The sequence below is a fragment of the Haliaeetus leucocephalus genome, unplaced genomic scaffold (genome assembly GCF_000737465.1).
Source record: "Haliaeetus leucocephalus isolate CR32 unplaced genomic scaffold, Haliaeetus_leucocephalus-4.0 Scaffold306, whole genome shotgun sequence".
In the NCBI taxonomy this organism is placed as follows: Eukaryota; Metazoa; Chordata; class Aves; order Accipitriformes; family Accipitridae; genus Haliaeetus; species Haliaeetus leucocephalus.
In genome coordinates, this window is record NW_010972742.1 from 4,398,661 (window position 1) to 4,423,022 (window position 24,362).

The 24,362-nt window shown below is 37.5% G+C and overlaps 1 protein-coding gene across 2 annotated transcripts in view; it reads left to right on the forward strand.

Annotated features, from left to right (window-relative positions):
- The window catches only part of MED27 (mediator complex subunit 27), a 95,980-nt gene that overhangs the window by 41,304 nt on the left and 30,314 nt on the right, over positions 1 to 24,362 (forward strand). The window lies entirely within an intron of this gene.

Genomic DNA, 24,362 nt, shown 5'->3' on the forward strand with positions numbered 1-24,362 from the left:
TCATTGTCTAGCTGGAAAATGACAGCAGTGAGTCACAGTGAGATGAGGAGGAAGAAAGAAAAGAGGAAACAGGATGTTGACTATATTCTTGCGGTTGTGTTCATCGGCATACACAAGAGGGTCAGTTAGTTTTAATGGGAACTTTTAGGGGTGCCAGCTGAAAACCTTGTGACTTTGATAGCTCTTTTGTGTGGGGCTTTCTTAGTGCTCCCAGATTAATCATCTGTCTCCTCTGTCTGGAAGGAAATTGCCAGAACAAGAACTTGCTCACCACAAAAGGTGCTGAGACTCTTGCCCTTTATGGTGCCTTTTAGGCTCGTTTGTTGTGACATTTGCAGTTTTGGGGAAATAAGCACACTATAAACAACAAACAAGTGGAAGTCTGGTCCTTGTTTGACAACTTCAGGCTCAATGGACAGAGAGGCTTGAGTAAAACAGAGTCTAATTTTTTTGTTTTAGGGCTCTTCAGCTTGTCTTGTAAATCTCTTGTGGTCTGATGTATGCCCTAACCTGACAGTGAAAACATTGTAATAGATTGAGTAAAAATCTCTGTGAATTTGTACCCTATTGCTAGGAGCAGACCAGCAAAATTACTTTTCCTTTACTAAAAAAAAAAAAAAAAAAAAAAAGACATTGGTCTAGATAGATGAGCAACAAAAAGCTGTGAAGATAACTTTTCTTTTAGGAGATAATAAGGACTTGAGGATAGAGTGCTGGGCAGAGGCTCAGGAGGGCCAGGTGGTTTCTGCCACTTGTTCTGTGTGAGATGGAGGAGGTGTCTATTCTGCTCTCTACTCCTCAGAATCCATCTGGATTCTTCTTCTAGAGAAGATGGGTATATTCAAAAGAAGTCCATACTTGCTCCATCCTTTGGAACTACATTAGCAAAAGATGCTCTTTAGTGAGGGGTCTCCTTAAAAAAAATTAATTTACTGGTTCAGCAGGTATCTGTTCATCTGGATTTAGAAAATAAATTTACAGATATCCCAAACTCTGTGTTTATTGCAGCTTGATTCAGTACCAGCATAGTCAAAGTGTAGTTCTTTCATAAATAACATTAATGCCCTATCAGTTTTATGGTTCTGTCATATAAGTAGTACTGTAACATTCTATTGTATTTGTTCAACAGCTTTCTTCAGGACACACAAATTAATTCTTGAGGAAGGAATTTCATTTAAAATAGTGATGTAGTATTCAAAAAATAAAATGTTCCTATTCTTAGTGGTTAACTGGAAGGTATGTATATATATATAAACCATGCACCCAGTCATCAGATGTGCCAGAATAAATTATTTGGAACTTAACTTGTGTAATTTATCATTTTTACATTAAGAAAAATCCTGATGAGCCCTTTGCCAAGAGTTTTTGGAGGAAAGGTTTTTTTCAGCATTTTGTTTTATAAACAGCATCTAATTGTTTCCTAGGTTCAGGGATTTTAATTATGAAAGAAAGAGGCAGATTATTCTAAAGATAATGGCAAAGCATGCTTAAGCCAATAAATGTTCATAGGTTTTGTATTTTTTAAGACCGTATGTTTAAATTATGCTTATCTAGTCTGACCTCACTGTGTTACAGAGGTCTGAAATCCCAGCCAGGGATTCATACTTTGAAACCAAGAATCTGATGTACCAGCTAAGTGTGACACCTGGTATATAGGCGGTGGGGAATGTGGTTATTTAACACGCAAGTGTTGTTATTGCAATAATCCCATTCAGTATTATGAGCTGTACTCTTTAACATTTGGGCCTCTTCGAAGAAAAGCATTCAAGAGTAGAAGAGCAAAGTGGGTGGCTATATTTTTCCGTTTTGAGAAAAGTCATCAGAAGTTCTTTGTGCAGTTCTAAAATTCTTCTTTCCCCCTACTGGCAGAGCTGTATTAAGTATCAATATTCATTAAATACCACAGAGATGATAATGTAATAAAGCAATAATCCTCAGGCCCACATCTATACTTCTCTCCAGAAGAGTTGAGGTTGAGAATATAATTAAAGATTAAAACTCTGTTTGCATTCTGGAACATGGAGATATCTTTTTGTACATGATGGGGAATTGTATTAATAAGGAAGAGATCAGTTTCCAATAACTTTCAATACTAGGAGCTCATTTAATATCCCTGTTCATGTTTAAGTTTCTCACGGTATTCCTTTTAGCTTGACTTTAGCAAGACAGTGCAACAGGAACTGTAAAAGAACACGTTGCTGAAATACGTGACACTTTTGCTCCACAAATTAATCCCTTATTGGTTCTTTATATTGTAAGACAATAATATTTACATGAATAGGTTTAATTACTTTGCAGCCGTGTACCGTGTAGATTGAACATTAATTTTAGTATTTGGTATCTTGTGCACAGTTTGGATCACATCGTTGCACTGTTTTCTTTCTATTTTTAGTAAACTGATGAACACCTGTTCTGCAGATGTTTTCTGAAGCTGTTTTAGTATAAGTTGCAATGTATTACCATACAGTGAGATTGCATTTATCCCTTACTGATAATACTCATTTTTTGTGTTTGGAGTTTATGTGCACATCTTGCAGGATCTTTTGATACTTAAGTCTCTAGTATTTCACTTGGGTCAACTAGCGTGCTGGTATTGACTGGGATAGAGTTGTTTTTTTTTTTCCATATTAGCTTGTATGGGTCTATGTTTTGGATTTGTGCTGAAAACTGTTGATAATACAGGGATGTTTTCATTACTGCTGAGCAGTTCTTACACAGTCAAGGCCTTTTCTGCTTCTCACCCCACCCCACCAGCGAGCAGGCTGGGGGGGCACAAGAAGGTGGGAGAGGACACAGCTGGGACAGCCGACCCCAACTGACCCAAGGGATGTTCCACACCATATGATGTCATCCTCAGCATATAAAGCTGGGGGAAGAAGGAAAGGGAGGGATGTTCAGAGTTACATACAGTGTTTGTCTTCCAAAGTCACCATTACACGTGATGCAGCCCTGCTTTCCTGGAGATGGCTGAACACCTGCCTGCCGATGAGAAGTGGTGAATGGATTCCTTGTTTTGATTTGCTTGTGTGCACAGCTTTTGCTTTACCTATTAATCTGTCTTTATCTCAACCCACAAGTTTTCCTCACTTTTACTCTTCTGATTCTTTCCCCGATCCTATTGTGGGGAGAGTGAGTGAACAGCTGTGTGGTGCTTAGTTGCCGGCTGGGGTTAAACCATGACAACTAAGTAGAAAGCCACTTTAAAACTTTCTATATTGTATCATGAGCTTGTTAAATAACTCTTATTTTCCCCTTAAAGAACCTTAGCCAATTGGTTCTTTGCTCTTCTATTTTTTTTTTCCCTGCCCATGTGTTTGGTGGTGTTGTATGTGATCGGTCTCTGTTAACTACTTCTTTGTCTTGCTTTTTAAGAAGCTCCATAATTTTGCACAGAAGGTCCAAAATACTGGCTTTCCCCCCTCAAATATTGGTATTTTAACTACCAAAGCTAATCTAGCTAGGTAGAGTACTAGTTCTTCACCTCTCGTAAAAAGGATAGTGCTTATTAAACAGGTGGTTTTGTGAGCATTTGTCCAATCCCTAGAGGAAAATCTGTTTGAATTATAAAGTCCATGCTGTGCATGTCAGGGGTTAGTATTCCATTCTTTTCTAAATGAAGTGGTGGTGGAGAGGTTTGATGTAACGATGAAGTTGGATAGTATGCATTCCTCTAGAATTTTTGAAGGGAATACAAACAGTGTATATGTAGTATTTAGGTTTTTTAAAGGAAAACTACAGAATAATATGAACCTATTCAAACTGCTGCCTACAATGCTGCTTCAGAGAATAGCAACATCCTCAAGTGAATTTTTCAAACCATGTAGAATATAATAGAGAATAATGAGCAAACAGGAAACCACTATTTTGACAGCTTTGTTACAGGAAGATAAGTGCTGAGAAATTCAGATCATAATGAATTTCAGCAGCTATCGAAAATATGATAGTTTCAAATTATTTTAAGATACAGCCATGTTTTGGTTTGTTTTGGATTTTTCTTCAGGTTTCCCTTCTGCCTACTGAGCAGAGATGACAACAGTTGCTTTTAGACCAGTTGTTTTACAGAAATGAGACTGGACCCTGTTAGAGTACACCTTTCATTCTAGTTTTAGTGAGACCCTTGGGTACTTCTAGGTTCCTTAAATACAGTAAGTATTAAAGTTGTATCCTAGGGCATGGGAGGAAGAGTCATAGTTATATAATCCTAACTACTTCATTTTCTTCTCAACACTGTTTTCCCAACCACTGAAAGCTAAGAAATCTGGTTGTCTGGATTACTATGAAGTACGTTGCCACCACAGTATTAGAAATTCTGATTTAGGTTACCCTTAAACTCAATGGCAACATTTAAGAGGTGGCTTGGAGCTGATCTGGTTCTTTTCAGATTCAGTAGCCGGGACACTCAGATCCCAAAGCTGGGGAAGCATCTGCCATGATTGAACCCATATTGTGTTACAAATTACGAGGGAAAATTCCTAGGTGATAGCACATCATTAAACTTGCTTGAACTGAGTTTTATTAAGAGAACAGCTGTGCATGTGGGTGTCATGTTGTTCTTTCTGGTTTTCGGATGTAACACAAGTGAATTCACTAGTCCTCGTCATTTGGATGAAATATGATTCTAAGCTTTTAAAGAGAAATTTTTTTTTTCCTAATGGCCAATGTCAACAGCAGTGATGAGTGGTTCGTAGAGCTCGGTGGCTGGCTGTTCTCAGGCATAGAGCAGTGATGGGCCTGCTATTGCTTTATCCTGTTTCTTTCTGTGTGTTTTGTTTAAATGCTGAGGGGAAGAAAAGCAGTCTGCTATTAAATGTAATAGCAGTCTATCTCTTTAGTTACGTGGTATTCACTGTTTAGCACTCAATGTAATTTAACTGGAAAGAAAAAATCCAAAGTACTGTTTTGATTCATGAGGGGCTTTATTAGACAACTCCAACGAGATCAAATACAATAACTTACTGGGGATACAACACTGATTAGTCATCTTACTATTTGTAGCCAAAGATACTTTACCAAGCTCTGTTCCAAAAAAGAGAGAAGGGTGTAATCCAGCTGAACTTTTGATTTCAGTGTAAGAGGTAAATTTTAAAACAAAGTGCTGTTAATTTGTTTTATGTCTCTGCTTTGTCTTCACTGCTGTTCAGTTGGGTTATCTATCATGTTAACTTTGGAACCATACATGTGGTTTGTAACCTGGTTAGATACCAAAGATACAGAAGGCAGGCAGATGATCATTTTTCTCCCCCCCCCTTTCTTTCCCTGTTTAGTTTGTGGGGCTCTTGAGCTCAGTTGATTGTCCTTTTCTGTGCTTTATTAAGGATATATGTTGTTTTTTTAGTTAGCGACAGTTTTGAATAGTGGACCAACACAGATTTAATGAGAATCTGAAATCTGAGGGAAAAAATGTGATCTGCTTTTAAAGTTTGTAGATGGTAAAAATGTACCATAGCACTCAGTCCTACAACAGATAGCTGCTGGGACCCGTAGCCCACTTCTGCATCTCTGACTTCTAAATTTTTGTATGGCATATTGTAATACAATATAAATCCAGTTGTCTTTTACACTGTAAACTTGATCACTCCAACAGTATTAAGCCAGCATTTGGGCTATAGGAGAAACCCTCTTACAGTGTTAATATTATTTGGATTTTCACATTTATGTCCAATCAGTAGAAGTGTTGGAGCCCCAGATAGAGCTGTATGACTTGGAGTTGAGCAGGATCCAAACTAGACCGTTACACTGGTAAGAGGGAGCAGTTCCGTAATAAACTGCTGTGGTTTTTAGCAGATTTGGTCCCAGTATGTGTGATGCAAGGAGTGGTGGGGTGAGGAGGTACTTCCCTGCTTTGCGCTCTGCGCCTTCCTGCAGTAGTCTGTAGTAGGTGGGTCACAGAGTAACTTCTGTGGAAGCTCACTGAGTGTTGCCAAAGGTCTGGTACAACATGGCTTTGTGTGGAAGTTTTTTTTGTTTTTTTGTAACAGCTGCCATTCTTGAGTCTGGTGATGCTTGGTAAGTCAGTACTGAGTCAACACCTTTGCTGTTCTATGCATCTTTAGAAATATGATTATTTTAAAAATTTTAATCTTGATCTAATCTCCTAATATGTTGATGTATCTGACAGCAGAGGGTTCTGTAATAATCTTCTTTGTTTTGTTATGCCAGATCAATGCTTTTTTGGGGGGGGGGCTGTATTTATATGCTGAATTTCATTTCATTCCATTAAGTGCTATACAGCTGCATATTTTCTTACAAAGTAATTACAAAAAAACAGCAGGCATTGATCAACACAGATTGTCCAAAGGAAAGATTTTGACTAAACCCAAATGTTCCTTATGATATTCATTAACAGGATAATAATTTCTATCCATACAATTATAAGAGACAAGGATCTTGGATGCTGCTTTATCCCAATTAAATTACTGAAATGTGCATTAGTTGTGTTGTTAAACTTTACAGTGTATTTTAACATAGAAGTAAAATCTGTTTTATTTATTCACTTTTCAACAAATATTCTAACCAACCACTATGGAAAGAGAGTGCGTGTAATTAAGATTTCTAATTTCTTTACAGTGTATAGAGCTTCACTTACTAGCGTGTTGTGAGCTGTTATGGACTGATAGCCTTAGCTCAAATGTCCTTGTAGTGAACACCTCCATGAACACGTCTGTCTTGAAGACATTAGCCAGAAGAGGCCTGGGGCTGATTGCTGTTGATATTTTGGTGTCATATTGCCCAAACTAATCCTGCAAACAGGATTGCTCCGAGTGTGATGTGCAGCACTGTGTGACTGAGCACAGTGGTTTGAAATAATTCCCATCTACTTTGCTGAAGATCACCTGGAACACTCCATGGTTGGGAAATGAAAAAGCTGCATCTTTTTGGAAACTTTGTGCCATGTACTGGCCTTGATGTACAAGTTCATTTTCCAGCATATGCACAGATCTGGAGCAGAGTGTAGCCCCTACTGAATGTTAGTGTTACTGAGGATTGAAGCTGTGTTGTAAAAGAGCAAATTTCTGACTCTTTGATGTATGTTTGCCTTAAAGGTAATGTTTGTGTGAGAACTGTGCCATTAAAAGGTGGCAATTAATTAAAAGTTGTTCCACAGTCCCAACCATTAGAAGATGCCCTTGCAGCATTTACAGCAGAACACTAATACTGCACTGTAGGGAATCCTTGTACTTTCAGTAAAAAAAGAAAATTAAGGATGAAGATTTTAATGTGTAATTAAAGACTGCAAATACTAGTTTAACTGCTTGTTTCTGTGTCAAAAAAAAAAAAAGAAAAAAAAGGAATACAAACTACCAGTGGTTGGACTAATTAGACAGTGAAGAACAAGCTAGATAAGAGAGGAAATTTGTATGAACTTAATAATGATATCAAAGCTTTTGCTAAAGCTGTGATTTTATCATATGATTGCTTTAGCCACCCCCCCCCTTTTTTTTTTTGCTTTACTGTTTGGGGGAGGGGGATTAGAGGCTGTTTTACTGCAGCAGACAATCTATCTAAAAAGAATAAATTAAAACTGCCGCTTGCCAAATTCAGGAACGCATTACAGCAAGTGTTTCCATCTGCATTGGTTGTGTATTCCCTTGTCAAAGATGCTGAACAGAAAGAGCAGAGCCATAATAAGGTGGAAGGGGAAGGTCTTTATATTTTGGTGGCTTAGCAAGAACAGCGTTATTGCATAATCATCTTGTATAATGTGATGCGATATGAACGTATCGTGAACTTATTTGTTAATGGCTTTATTTCTGTACCTCTACATGATTCCCAGTAACTGTTAGCTATTTGTGAGGAAAACTAAAAAGCTATACTGCGAGGGGGGATAAAAGTACTTTCAAATGTGAAACCTGTACTGTTAAGGAGAAGGAAGCTCTAGGTGTATCACAGTAAAAAACTTTGACATGTAAGTCGTACCTGAAAATAAAGTCAATTAAAGTCCCATGTAGTTTTGACAGTAATTCTACAGAAGGGGAAAGTTTTCCGAAGTAATGAACTGCAGATGGGGATTTACCTGGGGACTAAAGGGGCTGTTCCCTTCCTTGAGGACCACGTGGATGGTGGGCTGGCCACGCTGCAGTGCTGCCTCGAGCGGCTGTATTCAGCACCCATCAACCGACCGGACATTTGAGTTTGAGAAAGACAGCTAAATGCCCTTTCTAACTAGAAGGATACAGAGTAGGAGAATTGCTTTGCTCTGCTTTCTTTACTTGGTGTTAAAAATAACTGTTATTACTTTTTAATTTCACTTTAGGGCATTCTCTGGGTATTCATGTGTTCACGAGGTACCCTGTGGATGGGTTAAATGAAAAAAGCTTGGGTAGCAAATTCCAGCTGATGACTTCATAGAGTTTTCCTCTAAACATTATCTTCATTGATAATGATTTCAAGTATTTTGTTACAATTATTTTGCTAGTCCCATTTTCCCAACTGCCAGTGGAAAAAATAAATAAAATGTAGCCATTAGAAGTTTCACTGGGTGAAGTGACTTGGTTTTCATTCCTTTATAGGTGCTGCTCTACTGTTATTTTCATTTCTGATGGTTTAATTTTGCAAGGCACTTCTTTGCTGTGTAGGTTTTACCTAATAAAGACTAACACTGTCTTTGTTAATTTCAGTAATGTTACTCAGTAGTATGTGTATGTCATTTTGAAAACAAGTGTATTAATAGTGTAATGCACATTTCTAATTGGACATAGATACATTTGCCTCATTATTAGTATTTCCTGATTCTTACCTTTGCATGGGTAGCAAAGGGCATAAAACACTGTGGACAGGGAAGACCGTGTTAACATTGGCGGACTTAGTTTTGACTTTTTTCTGTGGCTGCATACAGTCTCTATTGTCTGTGAGTCATGGCCAGGGGAATCTTGTAGTAAGTCCTCTAATTTTAGCAACCAAAAGCATCTCCATGCAGCAATTTTTGCATTGGAATTAAATTTTTCTGTTGTGTTGCTCAGGATTGTTCTTACAAATTCTGTGTTGGGAAAGACAGTAAGAGTTTGGCACAGAAATCATGATAAGGTAGTTAATTGCTTATTTAACCTTTGCTGAGTTTACCTGGACACCTTGAATGAAATGAAATAAAGATTACGTTCTGTGTATGATCATTGTGCTCCACTGTTGCCTATAATACTTTGTTTGTGTCCCTCACAAAATATGATTGTGGAAGAGTGTTCAGCCTTTTCATTCTGTACCATGAATGTTTGAAAGCACTTAAAGATACAGAGATTCCTGAATAAGTTATTGCAGAGCAAATTACTGTTTTGTTGAGTTACTCTATGTCTCGGTTTCCCCACATGAACTACGTGAATTGTATCATCTGGGAACTGTGCAGGAGTGCTGAGAGTGACTCGAGTAATATTTGTACAAAGCTGGGATAAGAGAATGTATTAACTATAAGCAGATGCTTTCATCCAGGGGAAGAGTCTGGATTTTTGTCTTTTATTGTCAGTTGTTCAAGACCAGTTAATTTTTTACAAAATTCAAAGTCCAGAAGTGACACGTTGTGAAGAATGAATGACCATATAATTCCTACTTGCAAGACCTAATAGGAAGCTCTAACTATCCACTGTCAGCGTTCATTCTGATAAATGAATGGTGATCTATTATTCTGTATCCTTTGTGTTCTTGCCTTTAGGTGTTCATTTCAGTGATGGAAGACAAAGTGCAGACACATGAAATAATTACACAGCAAGCTTGGCTGGAGCCTGTCAGTCTGTGTCAAGCTCCCTAGACTTCTTGAATCTCTAAATTGTTGAGCTCTTTTGCTGATTGTTGCATTCAGTGTTCGGTGTTAAAATCAAATGTGCTCTAGAAGTGGCAAAAAATACCCCACTGTTTTGATGTATTTTAAGTCAGAATTTAATACCTGTGTCCAAAACAGCACTATAAAACTGAGTTCCCCTCAAGCCAAAACCCAGGCTTTTCTACTTTCCTATTTTACATGCAAAACGTTCTTTCATTTTGGCTTTTGCATTTTGACAGTTGCTCAGCAAGGATGATGCTTTTGCTCATGACAAATTTGTATGCGCCTTGTAGACAGGTCTTGTAAAAGCCTTTTGTGAAGGACTGAATGACAAATCAAACTTGGATCTAAATTTGGGGCTAATCAACTACATGGCATACTCATAGTTTGAAGAATCATAGTTGAATCTTAACAATACTTTAGCTTTATTATAAATAATATGTAAGTTTAAACATTTATTGCTTTTAAACTTTTTTTTTATGGTTCAATTTTAAATTTAAGTTAAGTAAAGAGGGTGTTAGGCTGATTAGCCACATGTTGCTGAGGTGTATTGTTAGCAAGTAACACATAAATTTTAAAGTTTAGGAAATAGTTCCTGGTTGATAATCATTGGTTTGGCATTTCTGTTGCTGAAGTGTGATCAGTCCACTGAGCATACTGAATAGACTCTGTAGTTGTAATTACTCCAGCTGTTCTACTCTGTGTTTATTCTTCAGGTACCACCTCTACTAACCCTCCGCCTGCTGCAGCTTTTTGTATTTTCTAGTCAAGTAGACAGTAATGGAGAAGTCTGCTGTGGTAGTGGGTGCTCCAGGCTCTCAACTCTGAATCCTCTTTGATTTCTAGTTGGAGATTGAGTTGGAAGGGACCTCAGGAGCCCATCTAGTCCAGCCTCCCATTCAAAGATGGTCTCTTGTCACAACTAGATCAGATTAGCTGTGATGTTGCGTAGCTGAATCCTGAAAACCTCCGGGGATGGAAGACTACACTTGTAGCTATTATCAAAGCAATTCACCTGCTTCTAGAGGTCCACTTAGTGCTGTTCTTGTTTAAACAGGTCTGCTGAAAACCCACATCTTAAAAATAACCCTGTTCTAAGGAGGGTTCGAGGGAGGGTGGCTGGTGGAGGGAAAAAGCAGGTATTTTTCGAGAAACTGCATTATCTAGTAATGTAGATTATAGTAGCCTGTTTAAAAAAAAAAACACAACGAAAAGCAGATGAGTTAACTAAAAGAAGTGCTACAAGGAGGAGTGCTTGGGATTTAAAATAATATTTGTATGATTTTTTTTTTAAATCTAAAATTTGGCTTAAAAGCAGTTTACATGTTGATTCTTCCATGATTCATTCTACTTTGAAAGTTGCTCTTCATTTAGACAAAAGGTTACTTCTTCAACATCGTGATTTTACAGCATAATAGATAAGCAAATCTAATCCTATCTAATCTTAGATATTTCTAAGGAAGTGAAACGAATTTCTTGACAGAGCAATGGTGGCTCTTGTATGCCACTTGTGAAATGGGTTTGTTGGCAGAAAATGCCAGGTAGAACTATCTTAACATGTGATTATGCTTTTAAATTGAAAATTTATTTTCAGTGCAAAGATAGCAACTTTAACACCACAGACAGAAAATCAATTATAATTTTTGCTAGTACAGCTAAAATACTATCTGCTGCTACTAATTTCTTTTTGTTGTTCCACAATTGCTGTCTTCCCTCTGTTTTTTATTAAGTTGTCAATGGGGATAGGAATTCTGATACTGAAGCCTAAGTGTTGTAATATCCCCCTTTCTCTCCTGCTCTGTACTTTTGCATCTGTCTGCAGTACCATGGTTGAATCATCTGTTTCTAGGCTTGTATGTATTTAAGCCACTTAATTTTTGTTGTGTCTTAGGCATCATCCTCCACTAGCAAGCTCTTATGCAAGTGAACTACTGTTTGCTTTTGCTATTTATTGCTTTGTTAGTGTCAGTATATACTGGATCTTAAAGATCTGCATTTTGCAAATGTCTTTAATACCTTCTGCTGAAGGTTCTTCTCCACACATCTTAAAATGCTGGTGTAAACAAGCTACATAGAGTATCTGGTAGTTGGAGGGTCCTTAGTTTTCAGGTTGTTTCAAATATTTGCTTATCTGTTAACTTGTTCTGGTTGGTTATTTCAGAGAATTTCAAAAAGAGCTTTTCTTTCTCACATAAGGTCTGTGCAAATAGTTGACTCCCTTTGCTTTCGGATCCTACATAAGTAGTTCATTTCCATGTCCTGAGTGTGGATGATAGGCTATGCTGAGAAAAGTTCATCTCTGATCTGAGCATAGAGCCTCTCCAGACGTGTCAGTTAGCACTGATGCAGTGTGGCATGCGAGGATGGAAAGTGCTCCTTGACTGCCCTGTGATACTGGGAAATGTATGTACACACATGTATTTAAGCTAATGTTTTAGGGTTTGGGGTTTTTTTTAAGCCCTTGAAAAGAGTAAAATGAGCCCTTTGGTTTTGCTCATATTTTCTGTCTTTTGCTGTTTCTGACTTCTCACTAGTTGCAGCTTACGAAGAAGTCTTTTTTCAGTATAATGGGATGGGTTGCAGAAAGACAGTCAAAGCAGTGAACCTCTCAGTAGTGCAGCTGAGGATGTAACTATAACTGTGTTTGATTTGTTTTCAGTCAAGCTTTCTTTTTCTGCTTTCCTGTCTTCATGCTTCCTTTTCAGAGATGTTGTGCAATGTTTGTCTCATTGTGTCTTTTGCCGAATACAATACAATCAACGGCTAGTATTTTTGTCTCCCTTTTAAAAATACCTGTGAAGTGCTATTTAGAATGGGTCTGACATTAGATCAGTGCAAGTGTATTTTGTGTTTTGAATCTACAGAAAACTTGATGATTGCAATTAGGCAAAAAGTGAAGAATAATTAAATGATTAAACAAAAGTCAAATACAGAAGTGCGTGTCAATGCAGTGGGTAGTGAATGCAAAGTGAGCATGAATGGAGAGCTCCGTTGAAATGTGCAAATTCACTGATGTTTGGAAATACAACTGCAGGACAATCTTTTGAGGTGATAGGTACCATTTGGTAATATTTTATCTGTTTCTGTGGGGCATCAGCTTCAACTGGTTGACTCTCAGGAGCTACGTGTTAGCTCATTAATCATATAATTTGCTGTCATGTTACTAGGTGAACCTCTATCCTGGTAGCAGCATGAATTTGAGATAATGGTTTCCTAATCGAAATAGCTGTAATAGCCCTGGCCCTCATGGTTGACTTCGACTTTCCTCTGGTTGGTTTTAGAAAAATCTTTGATATAAGGTTACTCTTAATGAAGGTTCTGTGTGTTAACACAGATAGTTTGCAGCTGTATGTATTAATGCAGCTGAGTCCCATTCCCTTCTTTATACAGTGTATTTTTAATTAAAACACTGTACTACAGTAATACATTGGTATATGTTGTACGTGTGTTTGATAACGAGCTATTCTGTAGCTTTTACTCTGTGATGAAGCAGAGATTTTGATTTTTTTAAATTGGGTATGGGTTTTTGTTTATGCTATCGTCAGACATTTTCCTAGGAAAATATAGAGAGCTCTGTTGGGTGGAATACTTCAGAAGATTTGCCTAGACAGTTTTCAATCAAAAAATTACTGAACTCTTTTTCACAAGAAACCTTTAAGCTTGGACAGTGTAACTGTATAATGTAAACAGCTATCTCAAGAAAAGGAAAAATATAAACAGGAAGTTTAAAACAAAAAACCCAAAAGTAACCTTGCCTTAAAATACACTATCATTTATGTCCATATTTAAATTTTTTTCTGTGTGCAGGGAATGTCTTTAGTCAATGTAAAAATCTAATTAAATCTTCTCATGGTAGTGATTCATAGCTGACCCTCTCTTTATTGGAGCATCTTATTAGAATAATAAACCACTCCCTGCTGAGAGACACTGTCATTGACAGACAGGCGAGACACTTTGGCTGCAGATTAGAACAGGTTGATCAGGCTGGTATTGTCTTCAGAGTCTATGAGAAATCTTTTATTGTCCCTTCTGTAGCAGACCTTTTGAGATGCCGTCTGGCAGAGTCCAAGTTCTCGCTTGTGACCATGTACAGTCTCATCCGGTGGTGGATTATTTCACGCCACTCATTCACATTACAGCAGGCAGTCTTTCTTTCTTTTCTTTTCTTTTCTTTTTTTTTTAATTAAGGACTGTGAACACGTAGAGACTTTTTTTAATCTGTAAATTTGTACCTATTTACTATTAGAAATTATCTGACAATTTGTAATTTCTTTGGGTAATCAACTTGACATTTCTTAAAGGAACTTGCTTTTTACAAGTTTTGAGCTCGATATTCATGAAGTGGATGCTCAGAATTAGGGAAACGTATCTAGGAAAACAGCTAGGCAGTGTTAATAATCATGTTTGTATTTACCTAAGGAGATCTCAAATTCTTGTTTTCCACTTAAGCAGTTTTCTCTGTTAGTATACTTACATAAACAGAATTGTATTATTTTTTAATAGGCTGAACATTTCTCCCTGGTAGCACTAGACACAGTAGTTCTAAAAGGGTTATTCTACTTTAGATATATTTGTCATAAAAGCTGGTTTGTGTTTTATTTTTTAGGGAAGCTCTGCAGGTAATGTAAATTGATGCAGGTAAAGAATATACTTACAAACAGAACTGTATTTGCTTACCATAGTACTACTTTGGCTTTAAACTCTGCTCTGCCTGTCCCATGCAGTGGAGGACCACAGGCACAGCAGAAACTCCAGTGTTTAAAAAGCCACAGTGAACATAAAACCTGTCTGATCTCTGCTGTGGTTGCACACTGATTCTTGTGTGCAAGGGGAAGTAACATCAAATGAGGGGGAACCTGATTACAGGAGTGGGAAAATGGCCAAAAAGGTGCAGTGAATTTCTGCAGTCACTGCTGAGGTGTCTGGACTGAGTTTGGCAAGCCCAAGAGTAACTGCCATGATAAGCCTTTTCTTTTAACCAGCTCTGTTGTTTAAAGAGAAAATTTTTTTCAGAGAATTTGCTTAAGGGAATTAGCCCTCCTCCCCCACACTGACTTTCAGTGGAAGCCATGTAATTAATTTCCATGAGCCCTATAAAAAATCCCAATGTAAGGAACAGCTTGTCATGTTGCAGGAAGAAGTGGTGAAAGTGTATTTTTTAGAAAATAATATTTTGAAGGGCTTCTCTCTCCAAACTCTTTGTACTGGGAGAGTCTTAAGTTTATAAATGCCTAATTGTACTTGTTATGTGCAGTTTTTTGTATGGGAGTGTAAAGATGACCTTGAAGGAGTCTTTGATAAACCTTTGAGTTTTAAGATAGATCTTTATCTCTGTAGTATCACAGGCAGATCGAAATACTTGGTCAGAGCATAATCCTGAAGAGAAGAAATCAGGACTAATTATGTAATTCCCTCAAGAAGACTTAAAGTAGGTGATCACAAAAGTTGAAATGGGTATTTGGTAAAAGTTTGTATAATAAATTGCACTGGGCTGTACAAGCAATCATTTGTTACAATATCTCATCTTTTCTCATTTTTCTTCACCCTTACTTCCCTCTTAATTACAGAAGAACAAATTGATCTGAAGTGTCCTTAAAGGCTGATATCAAGTATCCTAAGTACCCTTAGAACTGGTGCTATTAAGACTTGTCTCTTTTTACCATAGTTTATCATTTTAATAAAGCACTAGATGTTGAAGTGGATGCTCTTCTTGAGTGGGGGCTTGAAGTCTATCGGCAAGGCCTAAAATTTGAGTCTGTGTATTCCAACATCTTGTTCTATAAGAATAACATAATTCTAAAGGAAGAAATTAGAAATATAATAATACATCACTGTGAGGACTTGAATGAAATGACAGAAGCTATATTTTTAATGCCTTCATGGCTATGATGAAGGTTTTTTTGGTTGTGCTCTTTCTGTTGCCTAATTTGCTCCTTCAGGCACTTCTGTCATTACCTAAGTATGCTTAGGTGTTTGCATGGTTACAAACTTTAGAGATCTACTTGCAAAATACAGCAAGAGTCTGGTACAGATTCTTAAGGTAATAGGTAGCACTATATCTTAGCTTGTATCTGTAGGAATTAAACCATTTTGCATAAAAGTTGAGTATCTTCATCCCAGTAGCTTCTAACAGGTCGTGAAACATTAGATACGATAGTCAATAACTGTACAACACAACGCACCCTACATGCATTAAATAATGAAGGCTTAAGCTCTGATACGCATGCTGGTGCCTGCATTAAATGCAGGCATGGCAGAGACAATAATCTATTGTGTTTTTAGCTGAAGTTAAACATATGGAAGGATGAGAAATTCCAGCAAGAGAGGTTTTCAGAGTACTGAGCCGTTGAAAATTTAGCGAATATTTTAAAACCACATGATACTGCCTGCAAATCATCAGAGTGTGATTTAAGTAGGGGACACTTATTTAAAAGCAGAAAATGTCAGGGCTTTGGTAACTTAACTGGTACAAACAAAACCTGTCTTATGAAATAGTTTGCTCTGCTCTCCTGTTCTGCTATGTCAGCCATTCTCCAGAGGGTTATATCCTTAATCCTGCCTTCCTCCCATCCTCTGGAATTTGTGTTGCCTTCATTAAGTTCTGGGACTTGATGTGCCTAACATAAATGATCACTAAGATCTCTTCCTTCCAGCAGTGCTTGCCATATGGTCAAGCATAGTGTATAAAAAGGTCTAACTGTGCACAACATACTATGTTTCCTATTCATCAATCTCTCCACCCAAAGGTAAAATCTCGCTGCTTTTGATAGGTATAGAATACATAATAGGTATCATGCATCATCTGTTGCTTTTTATAAAAGGAGGTAAGTACTGTAATTTCTGCTCTGTTGAGGGAGAAATAAAGCACAAAGAAAGAAAGTGAGAAGACTTTGCTATTGAATTAATTCTTCAGTAGCAGAGCTGAAAATAACGTGTTATAAAATACTGAATTCTAGCTTTAGAAGGCTGCATTTGGGAATGACACTGTGGAGCGAGTGATGTGCAGTATCGGGATCCCATCAAGTGGTCAGTCCACACAATGGGACCTTTCCCATCTGCAGGGAGCTCCATTTAGTTTGTTTGGGAATTTGACTGGGCAGGTGGGCTGAAAACCAGCCCAGCCCATTGTCTTTTCTGGAGGCAGAACTGAACTTGATGCGTTATTTTGAGGCCTTTGGCAAAGCCCCGTCTGGTGTTTACTGAACATCAGCATGTCACAGTTGAATCCTCTCTCCATTGCTGTGTGATTGACTAGTGAGTGCAGGAGAGATGGTTTCACCTTACAGTGCAGACCCAAGCAACCTCAGGTGAACTCTGCTGAACCACCAGTAGTGGAGAGGGTGGGGGACAACTGTGTAGTTTGTGCAAACAGGTGTTTGGGTTTTTGTTGATTGTTGGTTTGGTTTGGGTTTGGTGGTGGTTTTTTTTTTTTTTAAAGGCTGGCTGGATCTCTTGGCTTGAGTTTCTCCTGAGGACTTTTGGCACAGCTTTACTGTATGGAAGCATGCATGTGCATGTGCAAATTTAGGCTAACAGGTGGGGCACAAATTGCTTGACAAGTTAGGAGTAATTCAAGGACCATCTTTGTAGATAAACACTGATGTAATAATCTGATTCTCATCCAGGCCCCTGAAAATTACTGTTGTTAGCATTTATTGTTAGGCTGTGGAGCACCATCTAGTTTCATGAAGAAGTGGAAATATAAACAATATATATGTGCTGTGAAGTATTGCTTCTGAAATTCTATTACTACTGATGCTGCATAGATAGGGAGGGCTGTTTTTCCTCTCGAGGTATGTATAAAGGAGTTAATGTTTTCCATAAAGCACAGACTAGTAACAGGCTCAGGCAAGATCCTGGTGATGACTGTAAAGTAGATGCATGCTTGTTTTGTTAACCAGCTTTCACACATTCTAATATCCATATTCCTCTCTTGATTACTGCTGTGAATTAAAGGCATTTTGAAGAACATTCCACATAAGTACAAAGAAGACTATTTCAACAGTGTAATAAAATATCTATAGGAATTTGACTGCAAGGTCTCTATTTGTAACTTAAAGTTTTCCTTATTCAAGTTACACTTTTTAAGGTGGTGCACTGGAATTCGATATTGTAAACAGATGTCTTTTTGCTCTGTCTTAAAAAACAAACTATGCACTGACAACATGTGTTTTCAGAGTGCATTAAAGAGGTGTTCATATTTAATGTAAATGTGCAAATGTCTGGAGACTTTGATTCAGGGGCAGGTTTGCATTTCATAAGCATTCAGCATGAGAACCTGCGTGCATTTGCAGCATTGCTGTCAGCTCATACCTTTGAGAACATTCCTTGCAGGTTTACACCATGTTGCTTATCAGTAGGCTCACAGCAGCACTGAAGAATTCAGAATTGTGTTTGTTGTATAAACAATACAGTGTAAGTAACACATTTTACCATAAACCAATATTTTACTATTGTAATAGAACGACCCCAGTGTACAGCATTCTGGCCCACAGTGCATGGTCCCAGCAGGAATTTTGCTGGCACACAATGTGTGCAGCCACACAGGGAGCTGAATCATGAAACCATTTTAGATTTAAACTAATACATTTTTCTTCTGCCTTTTTTTTTTTTTTTTAAAAGACAGATCAGTTGTGTGATCCAGCTCTTCCAGCACAGCACAGTTGAGACAGTTGAGGGGGCTGTGTGCTGCAGCGTGCGGGAGGGGATGTGTCAGTGCCTTCTGTCAGTATTGGTGCTGGAGACTGAAAATTGTTGAATCACAGCCTCAGGTTTCTGAATGTCTCTGTAAATCCAACCCTTAAACACTCTGTCTTGGCTTCTAGAGAACTGTCCAAACGACTTTACATGCATCCTTAAGTGCTGTACCAGGTTTGGCCTTTTGTGAGTGAGAAGTGCAGATGGTTAAGTGTTTGATACAGCTATATGTGCATATGCTTTTGAAGCAGACCACCCTGTGTTTATATGTAAACACTTCTAGACTATTTAGGCACATAACTTAATCTTCTGCATCCACTCAATAATAAAACGTCTATGACCGAAATAACATCCGTAGCAAAGTTGAAAACAAGCTAACCTGCAAGAATAAATGGAAATCTGCCTTCTTTTAGGTTTGGAGTTGAATATTTCAGTGCTTTCAGATGCATGTTGTCTCACTTCTCCTCTGCAAGGTGGAGCAGATTTGTCCCTTAGGACCTTTGTCCGAGTTATCTTAGCAAGTTTGTTCCATACAGTCCACACATTCTGGCCTACTTCTTCCCACACCTGTGGATTCATGTTACCAAGACGCTCCAGTGCTGAAACTCCCTCGTGCTGATCATATATTGTAGCCCCAAGACTGAAGGACCGTGTATAACTCGAGAGACTCAGGTTTGCCTCTTCTGCCCTCAACTAACCTCATGGTAGTTGAAGTCAGTTATATGAAAGAGGTAACGTTTTTCCTTTATAACGTATCATGAATAAAGATTGCACAGCAGGAATGGAGGCATTGAAGGAGTAGCAGACACCGAATTAGTGTGCAGATGAGTAGGGAACAGAAGGAAACAAGACGAGCCAGGAGGAGCCTGGCTGGAGTTTTCCACCAACAGAAACTTGGAAATTGGGTGAGAAGAGAGAGGAAACCGTGGAAGCAGTTTGTTCAGAAAGGACAAGAGGACAGTGTTAACGACTATAAGAGAAGACAGCCTGGCAAGGAAGCTTATAGCTGGAGGAGAAGTTGGTCAAAACAAGCAAGTCATTTTAGCACTGGAGCCAGGAAACATGAGCATTTTTATAGAGGTTCTACAGAAGAAAAGAGCAAGAGCCTGAATTAACAATAAAAAACCAAAACAACAAAACCTGTGGAATTTGGGGAAAGAGGCAGAGACTTCCAGGATTGATGTACAGATGTCATGGATTGTGCCAGTTGTCTAATTTAGTCTTGAGACTTGAAGTCGCTTTCTCAGCGTGAGAGTTGTTGAATTTCTTTTCACACTCTTCATTGCCTATCCAAGCAGGAAGTGTCATCTCACAAAAGCTGGCAGAGGTCACTGTTTTAATAACTATTGTTAATTGATGCTTCTGAAAAGTCTTCTATCAACTTGAATTTGCTACCTGCAGAGACTTGCTCAGCAGGTAGCTGAATCAAATTATAACTTTAATTCATTGATTAGTAAATCAGACTAGAACTGTGACTACGTTGTATGTTTTAAAATACAGTATTTCTCTAATCAGGTTACCTGAAAACTATTTAGTCTCTTTATAAAATCTCTAATTTATAAAATCCCGGGGCTGCTAAAAGCTTTAAGCTATGTATTGAGTCTAGTTCTGCAAAAAATAGCTGTTCATAGGTCTTAGTAGAGTGCAGGCAAGCTCTTTGCACTGATGCCTTCATTAGCAAACACTACATATGCTAGCAAGAGTCTGCAGGGCCAGCCCATGCTTCTGAAATATCAGACATGTGAAAAGAAATTAGCTGTGTTGAAAATAGTAACTGAAAGCCAAATAAAAAAAATCTGGGAGCCAGTAAATACTGTGCTAGTAAGTGAGAGAATGTGTGGTGAGTTTCCCCTATTGCTGTCCAGAATATCATGAATCCAGATTCAACAGAGTCATAGAGTTTCTCTTCGTCTCATATGTGGTGTTTTCTACTGAGTGTATAGGAAAGTTTATGCTATTTTATATTACAAATGTGAATTGTTTTTCCCTCTCTTTTTTTCTGTCTCCCTAATATCATTTAGCAAAATTTTCTTTCTTCCAAAAGACCTCCTCAGAAAATTATTATTAATACCTATATTTCTAATCTTTAAATTGTTGTATTGAGTGGAAAAAATGAACAGCATGCAAGTTAAACACTGTGTGGGATAAATGCTATTTAAATCTTGTCTAAGCTGTTAAACATCACACTAACATTGGATTGCTGGATCTAATCCAGTAAAAATAAAAAAAAAGTAAAAAAAAAAAAAAAAGGTCACATTAGAGAACTAAGCCATCTGTCCAGTGTGGAATTGAAAGGCATTTATAATGAATTACTTTTCTATATTACTGTCTTTTGGGGGGCCTTTGTGTGAATCAAAGAGATGTTACAAGACCGTTTATCTACAGAGATGGTTCCTGAATTATTTCTACCTTGTCAACCTGATGTTTTAGTATGAAACTTCTCGTTTAGCATTTTGCATAACTAATTAGTACCTTATAAACAGTATTTTCTAACTGACTTCAAAAGTGTCTTCTGTCTGTTCCGGGCATTGTTCATCTAATACGGACGAAAGGATTTATGTATACGCTTATTGGCAAAATGGCAGAGAGATTTTTCAAAGAATATCTCTGTTGCTTTATTCTAGTGTTGATTTTTCTGCACGTTCATAGAAAGACTTCATTTGGAGTGTAACATTTCAAATTAATTTTAGTCTTTGCTAATGTTCAGGAAGTAGGTTGTTGTGTTTTGACTTTCCCAGTATTAATATAGCATGTTTGTAGAAAAAAGTATTCTACTACATTAAAACGAAGATAAGGATTTATAGTGTTGACAGCTTTGGAGAGCATCTGATGTCAGGTCTGATTTTACTGGCTAGTTCTGTTACACATTCAGATGCATACCCCTGAATGAGACTATTACCATTTTTTAAAATAAAGATTTTCTGTCAAAAATATAATTTTAAAACCTCCTTAAAAATCATGAATCTGTGTCATGAAGGAGAGAAGGAAGAAGAAAAAATGGGAGAGGGAAGTTGGTAAAAACCTGCTATTAAAGCTTCTTTAAAAATCCTCCCTCTAACCAGTAAAATTACATTAGCAAAATTGCTTTAGTATTTGATATGATTTAATGATCGGAAGTCCTGTTGGTCAAGTCTGTTGTTCTTTTGTGACTAGGATGCGTGTGGATCTGAGTTAGGACACAGGTATTGATGAGGTTACTTGAAGCTTTTTTGAATAGAATGGGACCAACTTAGGATGTTGCAATTATAAGGTGTTAATGTATTGTCTTTTGAGGCCTAGAAGAATGAGTAAGAAGAAATTCTGCCTATAAAGAGTTTAAATACCATGCTGTAATTGAATATGGGGATTACTGGGTATGATCTTTTGCAGTCATTTGCGCTCTCTTCAGACGTTATTGAGCATCCTTTGTGTGATAGAGAAGCTATGGGGAGGGAGTCTGCCTAGATGCTATTCAACTCTTTGTAGGTGGAACAACACCTGTTCTAGGACAAGAGGAGAAGCTACTACCTTATAATTTCAGCTTGTATTTAATTCTGAGAATTCCATGAATTTTTTTTCTTAAGATTAAGATATGCCAAATGTTTGAGCACATCTATTTCCATTTGCTTTTCCCTGCTTTGTGTTATTTCTTCTGGGTTTGTAAAGGCTTGTTCCAACCAGCATCTTTTGTAAGTAGGAGAAAACTGAGATATGGTAGTATGTTAAAAGTTAGAAGTGCTTATTGGCAGAGTAAAATTAGACTTTTCTCCATCCTTAAGTGCTACGCGGCTCTGAGACTGTGTAAGAGGTTCTGTAACATAAATAGAACTATCATATTTTTGAGCTAAAACCGATTGGACAGAGGTGTGTAAATTGCAACTCTGCTTAATTTGGCATTAAATTAATGTATTTCAGTTCTGCAAAATAAGTTCCAGACAGCAGCTTTTTCTCTGACCCTCTTTCCAGACAGCCTCAGGAGTGCACTTTATCTTGTCTTTATCATATGTTCTTCAGTTTTCTCTGAAGTCGTCACCAGTTACACTTTTACATTACTTTGCTGCATCTGATTTATCATATCCATCCCTTTCGCAAGATGTTTTACCAGATGTCCTTTCTGAAGGGCACATCTATAGAAGAATTTTGCTTTAGATTAGGTTGTTTGTCATTTTATATTTGAGGCCGCTGTGTAGTCAGGCTAATTTAGTAATTATATATGCATCTTTGAAGAATCCTTCTGTTCTGATGAATCCTCAGGAAACCCTGATGTCTACTTGAAAAAGGCAAAGGGGCAAAACAATGATATGTACATCAATGCTGTTTTATCTTACTGGTCTTGGATTTTCTCTGACATCCTCTTGACTGAGAAGAAAGGAAAAGGCTACCTGTGTGGATGGTCGTGAGAGGGTTGCTGAGCCTTGCCAAAGTAAAACGTCGTATTTCCTTAAGTGAGTGGTTTTAATTTTCTCTTTTTTGTCAACTGACCTATGAAGAGTGGTACAAAATTAACAGGTTTCTAAGCCCAAAGTGTTTGGAAACTCATCTTTAAGTTATTTCAGAAGCTGCTTAATACAAATAAGAAGATTTCTCTTTTGCTGTACGTGTGATTTCACTTAAAGGGAAAGACTCTGCACAAGCTCCCTGTGAATTCCCTGTTCTGCCTTACACTGCTCAGGTAGTACAAGGTGACAGTTAGGTTTGAGTCAAGTTTTAAGGCACGTGGTCAAGACAAGTTTTACATTTAAAAAGTCATTGTATCTAAAAAAAGGTTTGAAGAACTGATTGCCTCCAACATTTTCCAAGGGTAAATGTACATGTCCGCTGGGATTTCTTAGAAGGACCTAAGCAGATTAAATGCCCAAGTCCAACTGTTGTTTATATGATTTAAAATTACTTGAATTTTCCTTCCTTAATGCATATGGACTGTGTCACTGTCTTGTTTTATGCAACTTCATATTTTGTTTGGTTTTAACTTCTTATTGCCCAAAGCTTGAAAAATTAGAAAAGTTATGCAATAATCTTCATGGTAGTGTGCAAGGCTATAAGACACGTTCCTAACCACATAGTAATCAAGAAACACAAAATCTCTCCTTGCCTGTTTCACAATCAGTCATCTCTATTCACACACAAGCGATAGCTGAATTTGTTTGCAGAGCCTGGAGTAATTGCATTTACGAAACAGTATAAACTCTCATGCTATATAAAAAAAGTATGGGATTCAGTAATATTTAAAATTAGTTAGGTGCGTAGTGTCGATGTGTAGCTTACTCATCCTGAAGCACTGTCTTATGCGTCTCTTCTTTCACCATGCTAAGGAAGCTCTTCGCTTATGGATGATTTGACTTTGCTTATCAGCAAGCAAGCTGTTAATGAGTCATTCAAGTGAATGGGAAAACTTTTTTCTGCACGAGAAGTGTGGATTAAGATTTTTATGCAAAATTGTCATAACTAATTCCATTCTTTTGTTACTTTTAAAAGTGGGCTGACTTTACCAGCTGTGTAAGTGTAGCTTTCTTGATTTTATTTTATGTTTTTCTGATGATTTTTAATCCCTTGCAAAATAGCAATTGGAGCATAGCACCTCATTGGTTTTGGGAGGGGTTTTAGCAACTAACATTTGAACTGAATAACTTTGAAGAGCAAGAATTCAACATTTTTTGCCTTTATTTAAGCAGTTTAAAGGGAAATAATTAGATTTTTCAGTTTTACTTTTATTCTAAACTGGGGCAACAGATTTTTTTCCAAAAATCTTTTTTTTCAGAGCGCTTATGTAGGCTAGCATGAAAACAGTTTTATCAATAAATTCATTCATGGATCTGATCAAGTTGCAGAGTTTGTAGATGCCTATGATAGCAAGACAGCAGTGCCCCTCTCTTCTTCCGTATACTTCAGGAGAACTGAAATTAGTACTGGAGGACAGATAAGCACTCAGATGATATAG